We start from the raw sequence: 12,023 nt of genomic DNA on the forward strand, positions 1-12,023 counted from the left end.
TTGTCTGATGAGAGAGGGGACTGAAGAAGAATAGCCTTATGATCAGTTAGAGGGGAGGGAAGAATGCTAGTAGTAGCTTTAAAGTTCTTGACACATTGAGAGACAAGCCAGTAGTCAATACGAGACTGTCTAGAACAACTTTTGTTACTCCAAGTGTAAGACTTAGTGTTTGGAAATATTTCTCTCCAAATATCAATAACATTAAATTTGTCCATAAAAATTTTCAGTTTAGTGTTTACAGAGGTGGACCGTTTAGGCGGTAGTCTATCCATTTGGTTATCAGGTACCATGTTAAAGTCTCCCCCTATAAAAATTAAGGCATCAGGGTATGTATTAAGCCACAAGAGAATCTTGTCCTCTATAGTTTCAAACAACAAGTCATTATCACGAGTTACATTATAGCCATATATATTAACCAAAATTACAACAATATTATTTATACAAACTACCAACATCAGAAAATGACCCTTCTTATCGCAAAAGTGATGTAAAACGTCTCCAACAAAATTGTTTTTCAAAATTAAGACTCCAGCTGAATGTTCTGAGCCGTGAGCGAACCAAATGTCATTGCACCACTGATTTCTCCAAAAAGCATAATCACTAGGAATTGAATGTGATTCTTGAAAAAAAACAAAGTCCGTCTTAAATGATTTTGCAAATGTAAACAAAGCTTTCCGCTTAGTAACGTCTCGAAGTCCCCTGGCGTTGAGAGAAATTACAGAAATAGACAGAGTAAAATCGAACAAACAAAAAAAACTCTTAATATGAAGAGAAAGAAAAAAAAAAGTTCCTTACTAAAGCTTACTGGATGAAAACGCACAAATAATAGCTGACAAAATAACTATATAAGAACATTTACAGCTAACTTCAGTGTTCTGATTAGTGCAACATTAGTTATGTGAACCTCTCTTGATTATTTGTTCAGATCATGAAGGGTTAATTTCTGAACCTTCAATGAATGCTCGGTGGCCCACAAAGTATGCTTTCCTTCCTTGCTTACGAGCATTTTCCACCGCAGGCCAAAGTAAGAGCCTTCTTTCTCGGTCGAAAGCCGTAAGATCCTCGGAAAATCGAAGACTGTTCACACGAAGAAACTCTGATGATTTCGCTGCTCTCCACACGCCATCTCTTATTAACCTTGAAGAGAACTGAATGATGACCGCCCGTGGCCTAGTGGTGTTCATTGGCCTCTTCCCGATACGATGAACAGTGTCAATTTTATCCGGTAGAGACGGACCTCCCTCTGGAAAAGTGGCAACACATATGCGAATAGATTCAGCTCTGATGTTTTCACCTTCTTTTTCCGGTATTCCGTGCAGTCGCAAATTCCAACGACGCGAGTAACGCTCCAAATCTGCAATCCTTGTCTCACAGAACTCCATCTTTTTTTCCTCAGAGCTCACTCTTGCTTCAATAAGGCCAACCTTCCCCTTAACGTCGTTGAGCTCGGCACATATAAAGTCAACAGTTTTTTTTAGCCCTTCTATTTTCAACGCATTGTCCCCAACCATTTTTTCCAGGGCATCCGATCGGTTATTTATTAGTTGAGAAAGCGTGGAGATTACAGAATCATCGTCATCAGCTCTACCTTTCTTTGATGGCGGTTTATCTGGGCTCCCAGGTAGCGGTGAAAGTAAAGGGCTATCTCCGTGAGCAGCATAGCTGTGGCCTTCTATAAGGCTAGAGATACGTGAAGCACGCGATGTTTCTCCTCCTTTCCGTTTATCTGCCGCTGACTTCATTTTTAAAGTCGTGAGAGGTAACTTTAAAGTAAGATATTTCTTGTTTAGCTGTTAAAGGTGAGTTTGTCAGCAGAGCACTACACAAGTAGACTTAGCAGGACACCATCTTGGATCCTCTCCGTTGAGTGCGTGAAGTGTCCATCATTACACACTTCATTTTAGCGACTGAATGAGTGCATCATCCGGGTAATTAAAGTGCACTTATTATTTTTAGAGTTTTCAGTGTGAACACACTACTTACACTATTTATACTACAAAATGGCGTAGAATAGTGCATAAGTATGCAATTTGGGACGCAGCTACTGTTTCTTGGAGCTACTTCAAACTGTTTGTATTGTGAAGTCCTTGTTGGGAAACCTTGACATTTTGGATACCATCATTATGAAGTTTCATTCCTCAATTATCTGCAAGTCGTTAAATCAATGCAAAAGTAGATCAACATATTTCAACACACCAATGTTTTTTACCTCCAAATCAAGGACCATTTCTTTTCTATGCATTTATATTTTTTTATTTTTTAGATGGAAAAATATGTTGAATAAAAGAATAATATATCCAAAATAAAGTTAAGAAACCCCCAATTTATTTGAAACTTCTTACAAAACAAAACTAAAAATGTCTTAGCTGTTGGATGATGGTCTTTTCTTTAAGTTAAGCATAAACATACACTTTAATCAAAATAAAATTTAATTTGATGGATCTTTGACATATGTTTAGCCTGTAGTGTCTTATCATTGTCATTGCATGGGAAAGTGCAGCATGGGCATCTAACACTTTTGATTTTCATTTATTTTAGTATTCATTTTGATTCTGTTTTATTAAAAACCTCATTGGCAAACATGAGCATCAAGCACATTTTTAAATTACATTCATATTAGTAGCTTTGATTCTGTTGCATTAAAACCCTCTCATTATCCTGCACAAACACACACTTGTGCTGTTCACCATGTTGGCAGTGATGCTTCAGTGTAGATTCTCCAGCTTTGACGGATTTATGAATGTTTAACTCAAAGTTTATTTATTTATTTTTGTTCTCAATGAGCTTACACTGTGAACTGCATCTGGCACATTGACCTCCTGAGGAAATAATGATTTCTCCATCTAAAGGAGCCTGGCGTGCCCTGGCTTTAAGAGGATCACGGTGAGCCAATTTACAGATCATAATTATGAAAGTTTGGCCAGATGTCTGTACCAGAGGTGTCTGTCCCTCCAAACCTTAGAATCAATCTAATAGATGCATTAAGGGATAGTTATGATGACCGCGAGAGCTTAACATGCTGCAACGTGTGCAAAACACATGCAAATCACTAGCATATTAAGAAAACATCTTCATAGATTTGACAGCACACATTGCAAATCCTCACAATGCAAACACAAATAGAAAACTTTCAGCAAATTCTCACAACACATGAACAGTTTGATTAAAACAAAAAAAATGTAGTTGTATTGCATTGCCAATTGATTTTCAAAATGTTTAGTTAAATATAATATAATAATTTTAAGGTAAATAAAATATATAATTTGTCTCGATCAAGTGCACCTGCTGTTCTCACATAATCCACCAGAGGATGCTGTCGACTGACTGAATAACTGACTGACCAATCGACTGACCCACCCTCCTTTTTCCCTAAACCCAACCATTAGTATTTTAAAAAGCACAGTTTGACCCGCCAACCCCTTCCCTAAATCCATCTGCAGTGTTTAAAAAAGCAATCCAGAAAAAGAAAAGCCCTCGCCTGATTTTTACCACGCTTTCAGATTTTACCACATTCTCACCCTGTTATTTACGTGTTTATTTTATTTGTTGGCTTTTATTTTTGTCTTAGCTGCTTTCTGGAACTGTTCTTCAACAGACTAGCACCCTGTAGTCAAGTATGTACATGTCGAGCTATTGAACAAACTGGTAACTGCGGAAAAGCCATCCATATGGAGGTAAGCGTTCAGCTGGTAAGCAAGAAAAGGAACGGCATCACACCGCCCTGTAGCATTTGTTTTAAAGATGAGAGCCATACATAGCTCTAACTACATAATTTGCGATCTCCAGAAATGAATATAGAGATATGTTTTCAGAATAAGTCTATGTTGGAACAAAAACAACCCCTAGGGGGGAAAACATAACTAAAAGGCAAAACAAACTTGACTGGCAAGGCTGGAAAATGCAAGATAATACGATATATATGATGACAAAATGGCACAGGACAGCAGAAAAAAGGGAGCTATAAAGAAGCAAAAACTAACAAACAAACAGGTGAACAGGATTAACTAATAATGAGTTGACAAGGAGGGAGGGACTAGACTTAGAAGCACATGGTACAAGCCATGTGCTCACGTAAAACAGGACTAGAACATGCAGCCAACAATAAAACCCATTAACGGCAACAGAGACAATGCAAGACACGAGTACTAGACTGATCTCATGAGAAAACATAAGTATTTTACGTTTTGTCAGTTTAGTGGCTAATTCGTACAAGTTTAGGCGTTCGAAAATGTAAGGCGTGGCACCCAATCCCGCCCCTAACCCCAACCGTCATTGGGTGATGAGCAAATCGTACTAAATTGTATGAATTAGATAATACAAATTCATACAAATTAGCCACTTAATCAAAAAGTTATAAATTGCCGTGAGATTGCATTGCAAGTACACGATAAATAAAACAACTGGCGTGCACTCACATGCCAGCGCCAACCGTAACCAACTAGACTAGAGCGCTGAGAACAAAACACCATGCCGCGAACAAAACAACAAACACAAGAACAAGAGAGCATGGGCAAATCCATCTACAAAGAGAAGAACAACGACAAGAGACACAAAAACACCAAAACAAGACATGACCATGACTCTGCCACAGAAACAAGAAGTAACAAGTCTAAAGTTGCAGAATCCTGTTAAACTTATATAACATTTCACAATTAATCGTCAGTTTATTAAGGCTATTAATATGCAAGACAAAGGAGGTATTTAATTAGGTTGTTAATATAAAAAAAAAAAAAATGTCTCTTTCGGGTAACGTACAACTTATGTACTGAACAATAGTCACTGCACAATAAGCAAATCCCAGCCATCTCTGGCACTTTTTTTCAGTTCATCACCTTGAAATATTTCTACTGTGGGCCTGGCTATTTGCATGTGTTGTGAAGATTTGTAGTGTGTTTCTTAATGAACATGTATTTCGAGGATTTGAAGCGTGTTTTGTATTTGTGTTTGCATTGTGAGGATTTTCAACATGTGTTCTGTCAAACGAGATGTCTTCTTATTTGAATGTGATTTTGTAGCAAGTTGAGCTCTCACCATAGAGAGTTCACCCAAAAAAGGATAATTTTAATATGTTGAACACAAAATAAGATATTTTGAAGAAAGCTGAAAACCATCCATGCATTTCCTTCAGCTTAATCCCTTATTTATCAGAGGTTGCCACAGCGGAATGAACCGCCAAATATTCCAGCATTTGTTTTATGCTGCGGATGCCCTTCCAGCCACAACCCAGTACTGGAAAACACCCATATCTATCCAATTCATCCAGTTCACTTATAGCAAATATATTTGGACTAACCGGAGAACGCGGAGGAAACCCACGTGAACACGGAGAGAACATCCAAACTCCACATAGAAATGCCAACTGGCCCAGCCAGGACTCGAACCAGTGACCTTTTGCTGTGAGCTGACAGTGCTAACCACTGAGCCACTATGCCGCCCTTAGTATAGACATCCATAGTAGGAAAAATAATTACTATGGAAATCAAGGGTTGCCAGCTTTCTTCACAATACCTTCTTTTGTTTCATAGAAGAGAACATCAACAAGGTTTGGAACAAGTAAAGAGGGTGTAAATGATGACAGAATTGTTTTTATTTTTGGATGAACTATCCCTTTAAGACACATGAAAGATAAACTGAGCACCGAATCGAGCTGTTCTTCTCTGTTAAAGTCTTATCATTTATCTTTCATGTAGTGTGTAATGCAGATGTTTGTTAATGTAAAAGCTCTGCAATGTTTCAAAGATCAAAGTGCATGATAAATGAATTTATTGTCTTCTGAAGAAGGAATGAACTCTGAAGTGCCTGAAATGAGCCAGTTCAGTAATTCCAGATTTACTCTTGGCAAAAAACTTGTTTGCTATAACTGAATAATGCTAACTCACAGTCTCTGCTGGCTGCCCACATATAACGTCTTGTCAATCAATGAAGAAAATTGCTCTTGTTTTGTCCTAAAATTCCAACTCGCGCTCATTCTGATTGCGTAGCTCTATATACATTTCTGGAGAGCACCAAATACGTTCCAGGAGCTACGTTTTTTGAAGGTTTAAGCGAACCCGTCAGAATTTGATGTGTAAACTTTTTGAGATCCTAAATTTCACTCACGAGTGCCATTCGTGCCTGTTGTTCTCGCGTAAATCCACCAGAGGCTGCTGTCAACTGACTGACTTACCTCGATCCCCCCCACCTACTTCCCTAAACCCAATCAACAGTGTTTTGAAAAGCAATCCAGAACAAGATAAGCCCTCATGGCAGCCTGATTTTTACCACGTTTTCAGATTTTACCACATTCTCACCCGGTTATTTACTTGTTTGTTTTATGTTTTGGCTTTTGTTTTTCCATTGAACCATTCTTCACTGAACTCTTCATTGAACCCTCCAATGTACGCAACAAACTACGACGAGTCATACCACCTAGTAGCGTTCGCTTTAAAGACGAAAATGTGGACATACATTCTACTGGCTACATCATTTGCAATTTCCAGAAATGTATATAGAGCTACATTTTCAGAATGAGCCTATGTTGTAGAATTCTGTATACACCATTTGTCCTTGTGGTCAAAAACGAGCCACCTTCACTAAATCTAAAAATAAAGCACAGCAATTTACTTCCAATCCTCAAATCTAGTTTGTATGAAGAAACAACCTCATATTTCTCACAATCTCTGTGAATGTCTTCATTTGCGTCATCCCTGTTGAGTATTTCCTCAATTTTTAATCAGAAGGCAACACTCGTATTTGACTAAAGTAAAGAGTACATTTTCTGATGCTTAAAGTACCTGCAGAAGTGTGTAAAGTTTTTAGCTATACAGTATTTTTACAAGTTAAATTAGAAGATTTGTATCGTGTGGGGGTGAGAGGTGTTGAAGTCTGCATGGTCAAAATTGACCCAAAGGACAACCGTTGTACCGAAATCATACCTGTCAACCCTCCCGTTTTTCCCGGGATTCTCCTGTATTTTACAGTTCTATCCCACTATCATCCCGTAAAGGTATTTTCCTGTATTTTCAGTCTTTCTCTGAACAGCCGAGCCTCCCTATAAGCCACCCATACCGCCGAACCACCAGGAGTCGACACTTGCTCTAAAACGTGAGTCTTCTGTGCTTTCGCTTTGTTTAGGAATGAAAACACTTATAAATAAATATTAAAAACGACGCGATTCCATTTCTTTTTGATTACAGGTGCCGTCGCCCATCCTATACAATCCTCAAAACAGTCATATAATGATGCATGACTGTCAGCTGACGCGCTCCATAGTGATAAACAGACGCTGTTTCCCAGACGGATTCTGTACACACGATTTGAAGCGGAGAGAAAGTCTGGCTTTGGGTGCGTGTTTAAGCAGACATACACACATAATTATTAATAATAAAATATAAAGATGTCGATCTTGGTGGGTTTTTTTTCCCAAACTAATTTTGTCTTAAATGAGCATAAAATGTTTGGAAAGCAGTCGAATGCTTTCATTATAATGTTAGATGTGTGCATTTTTAAAGTGACACCTCTTATTTAACGTAATAAAAAAAATCTTAATAAATAAGAGATTCTTTCATTGCTCTTTAATCAGAATGTGTTATACAGTGGATAAACGGCTAATGAAAGCTTGGTTCTATTTCATTATAATAGCTGTTATTTTTACTAAGCTGAACTGTTTTCTAATGTATTTGCTGCTAATGTATATATTTATTTTTCTTTTGTTAATAATAATTGTAAAACATATTACTGACCATTTAACTGTTTATTTACAATAAAACAGCTCCAAATGAACATATTTAGTAACCCTTATTATGGTGGGCATATCCCTTATTTTCACATCCCAATGTTGACAGGTATGACCAAAATGTGTACAGCCTTCATGAAAATACAAAATGATTAGATTTTTTTCATTTTTGGAAAAGTCACCAAACTTTCTTTAGCTGTTAAAATTATACTTGGGTCATTTTTGACCTATAAGTCACCAGCAGAGTAAATAACTTTACACAATGTTACTTAAGGAACCAAAAATGTTTTTTCTTCTGCTCTGCTGCAAAAAAGCTCTACCTTGGAAACTATTTTTGTGTACAGTACAGTAGGTGATTCTAAATCTAAAATCAAAGGAAAAACCTCTATGTGTATTCATACTCTCACTCTAAACCTTAATGACTTTATTGAAAACTGAAGTTGATGCTAACATTTTCCTTCATATAGTGGTAAAGACCTGTTTTATTCAGTATTTCTTTGTGCTGGGCAAACAGCTTTCGATCTACTGATAAAAAACGATCTACTGATTGGATATAGAGATTTTAAGTAACAAAGTACTGAAAAGGAAAGTGGTCTCTGTTGCATTTTTTAAGTAAAGCTTGTAGACAAAAATGATGTCAAAGTAATTCCCATTTACATCTTTCCCATTACAAAGTAATTCACAAAAAAAAATGTAACAAATTATGGACACCAGGCCAGTAGTTGATGATGTTACTTTAAAAAAAAAAAAATACAATGCGTAATCATATATATGATCACTGTAAAAAATGGTTGCTGCCTTAATTTTACTATTTTAGTTTTCTAGTCATTTCACCTTACATCAATCAAACCGACTAAACATATTAAATTAAAACTTTGTATAACTTTAAAAATGTAGTTGAGACCTCATTTACTTAAATTAACATTAAATTAAAACCTGCTGGTTGTGGGTTGCGCTGTCGCCTCACAGCAAGAAGGTCGCTGGTTAGAGCCTCGACAGGGTCAGTTGGCATTTCTGTGTGGAGTTTGCATGTTCTTCCTGTGTTCATGTGGGTTTCCTACTGGTGCTCTGGTTTCCCCTACAGTTCAAAGACATGCACTACAGGTGAATTGGATAAGCTAAATTGACTGTAGCATATGTGTGTGAATGAGTGTGATGGGTTGCAGCTGGAAGAGCAACCACTGTGTAAAACATAGGCTGGATAAGTTGGCGGTACATTGTACTGAGGCCAACTCCTGATTAATAAAGGGACTGAGCCAAAAAGAAAATGAATGAATGAACATTAAAACCTTTGTTGTTTGTCATATTTTTGTTTTACAGTGTGCAGTCCACCATTGTTGTTTTAGTTGTCAAGTATTCACATCATGCCTATACTGAACACATCTCTGTACTTTACTGGATATAAGCACATTTTTGCACTTCATTTCAAAAACTTTTTCTTTGAAAACAATCTTTAAATGTTTGAGCTTTCAGGCCCCCAAAATACTACTGTTCTGTAAATGAATGGCATTAATGAATCAAGGTTTTCCATTTTCTTGCAAAAACAGTATTGTGTAAATGCCCACCCTAGACGGAGAGACTTTAGGCCACACATTGTTGCTTCCTGATGTAAAACTAAGCTTTGCCTATTGTAAAAAATAAAAAAAAAAATAAAAAAAAACATCCTGATACTCAAACCGAATTGTTCTGTAGAATATCTGATACAAGAGGATAAAAAGTACCCTAAATGTGCTTTAATCTAAATGAATAATGCTACTCTCTATGCAATGGATAAAAGATGGATTTTAATGCCTCATTATATAACACATCTCAACAAAACTGCACTATTTTAAAAACATCTATCCTATAGAAGATTGTGGTCTGAGATTTGAAGTAATTGGTTTGGATTAATCAGAAACAGACAAGAAGCAGTTTGGCCTGCCAAAACCCTCCGCAAACACAATAGCGTCCTAGCACAGCTAAACTTATCAAAACAGCACTTCTTTCACCACATTAGTGTTGTTCTTCCAGCTATTAGCATGATTTTAATCACTAAACAGCATGTGTGCTTACGTGTTGGCTTTTGTAGTGACATTTACAATAATTGTGTGCTCAGTTCTACTTACGGAAGCATGTATTTTATTTTTGTTTCTAATACTGAATCCTTAGTAACAGTATATTCATTCATTCATTTTCGTTTTGGCTTAGTCCCTTTATTAATCTTGGGTCGCCACAGTGGAATGAACCACCAACTTATCCAGCATATGTTTTACACAGCAGATACCCTTTCATCTACAACCCACCACTGGGAAACATCCATACACAATCATTCACACACACACACACTACGGTCAATTTAGTCAACCTATAGCTCATGTAGTGCATGTATAGGCTCAAACCAGCGACCTTTTTTTTGTGAGGCCATCGGGCTACTCCCTGCTCCACCGTGATACCCACAGTATATATACAGTTGAGGGCTAAACTATTGTCCATAAATTTATATTCTTTTTCAGACATTTCTCAAGTGATGTGATCTCTGTGAACACATGTCTGCCCCCCAACTCACCCTCCCCAATGCCAGGTCTTTACTTTCATCCACGATAGGTCGGCATGAACACTGTGAGGGGGAAACGACTGTCGTTTGCCTAGAGCGCTATTTCAGCTTGTAGTACTGGTTTTACAAGATGGGTTGAATAGCTCCATTTGATGTTTTTTTTTTTTTTTTTTAAACATAGTCCCTGGGATGTATTTGGCGCTCTTCAGAAATGTATATAGGCAGGGTTTAATTTTTGCTCGAACACGCCGGATCCGGAACCTCTGAAATCATATCCGACACTTCATTTTACAGATCCCCCTCATTGCTTCTTACGTGACTCCCCAACACTACACATTGCCAAACCCCCCGGTCTCCACTTTCATGCGCAACACCTCTCCATCCTCGGGTAACATGCCAGATCCGTTACCCCGATCTGTTTCAGGACGTGGCAATTCTCAAATTAAGCACTGTATATGCTGTAGGGGTACTTAATTAGAATGAGCCTGGGTTGAACATTTTTTAGAACAAGAAAAATATTTTGTTTTCATAAGAAATATGAGTCAAAATGATTTTTCCACCCTGAAAAAAACTAAATTATCTGCCAATAAGGCAAGTACATTAATCTTGTTTTAGCATGGACATGAAGATATTTGGATTAGAATCAAGATAAAAATTCTAATTCTAAAAAAATTATTCTAGATTTACTTTTTTTATTTGCATAAATCGAATAAATTATGTGTAAACAATTTAAATACAAAAAAACTTTGTTACACCTCAAAACATCATCATTTTTTAAACCTAAATGTTCTAAACTGTCTTGAAATGCTCAGTCACTGCTGTTAAAAAACACATGCAAATTATAAACCTTCACTCTATTGTGGTAAACACCATGACTTTACAAATAAGTGTTCTGTAGCTCCTGGTCAACTATAATTCAGACTCCTCATTTCATATCTTGTGATGTGACTACTGTAGATGCGCACACTGCGATATTGATGCTGAAACGATATATTCCCATCTCTGGGAAAAATCCACACACACTCATTCACACACACTCATACACTACGGACAATTTAGCCTACCCAATTCACCTGTACTGCATGTCTTTGGACTGTGGGGGAAACCAGAGCACCCGGAGGAAACCCACGCAAACGCAGGGAACACATGCAAACTCCACACAGAAACGCCAACTGAGCCGAGGCTCAAACCAGCCACCCAGCAACCTTCTTGCTGTGAGGCGACAGCACTACCTACTGCGCCACTGCGTCGCCCAATTGTAATAATATTTAAAACTAATTTTATAATAATTCTGACTTCCAATACCTCCACTAAAAGACATTTCAGATGTGATGTCTGCACACGAATAGAGATCTAAACTGATCTAAACCTCAGGCTGGATAGATATGAAAAACTGCATGTGAGTTCATTTATAGTTTGAGTTCACTTTTTAAAGGGCCGCAGGGGCCTGTGAAAGACCCTTAGTTTTACGATGGCACTCCTCTATGCAGAAAGAATTCACAGTTCATTTAGGGATTTTTTTTCAGTTATAGCAGATGTAATGATGAATTATTTTTCCTTGTGAAGATGCTTGTCAGTGTTAAATGCATATTTTGATAGGTTTACAGCTGCTGTGCATTATGCTTGACACGTCTGCCAAAATCCCTCAAATCTTTAGAGTTCTAATTGAATGGTTTCCATTTTACAGGGTACAACTGCTCTACAGGGTTGTACAGACAATTTTGTAGTAAATTCTGAAATATGTTTACTTTCTTCTTTATGTACAATACACAGCAT

The 12,023-nt window shown here is 37.3% G+C and overlaps 1 protein-coding gene and 1 long non-coding RNA gene across 4 annotated transcripts in view; one reads left to right on the forward strand and one right to left on the reverse strand.

Moving 5' to 3' along the window:
- The window catches only part of crtac1b (cartilage acidic protein 1b), a 200,994-nt gene that overhangs the window by 39,039 nt on the left and 149,932 nt on the right, over positions 1-12,023 (reverse strand). The window lies entirely within an intron of this gene.
- LOC141377049 (uncharacterized) lies at positions 2,046-9,117 on the forward strand. The gene is made up of 3 exons (XR_012388875.1): positions 2,046-2,883; positions 3,569-6,899; positions 7,824-9,117. It is a non-coding gene; the product is annotated as an uncharacterized lncRNA (long non-coding RNA).

This window comes from Danio rerio, chromosome 13, assembly GCF_049306965.1.
Source record: "Danio rerio strain Tuebingen ecotype United States chromosome 13, GRCz12tu, whole genome shotgun sequence".
Classification (NCBI taxonomy): Eukaryota; Metazoa; Chordata; class Actinopteri; order Cypriniformes; family Danionidae; genus Danio; species Danio rerio.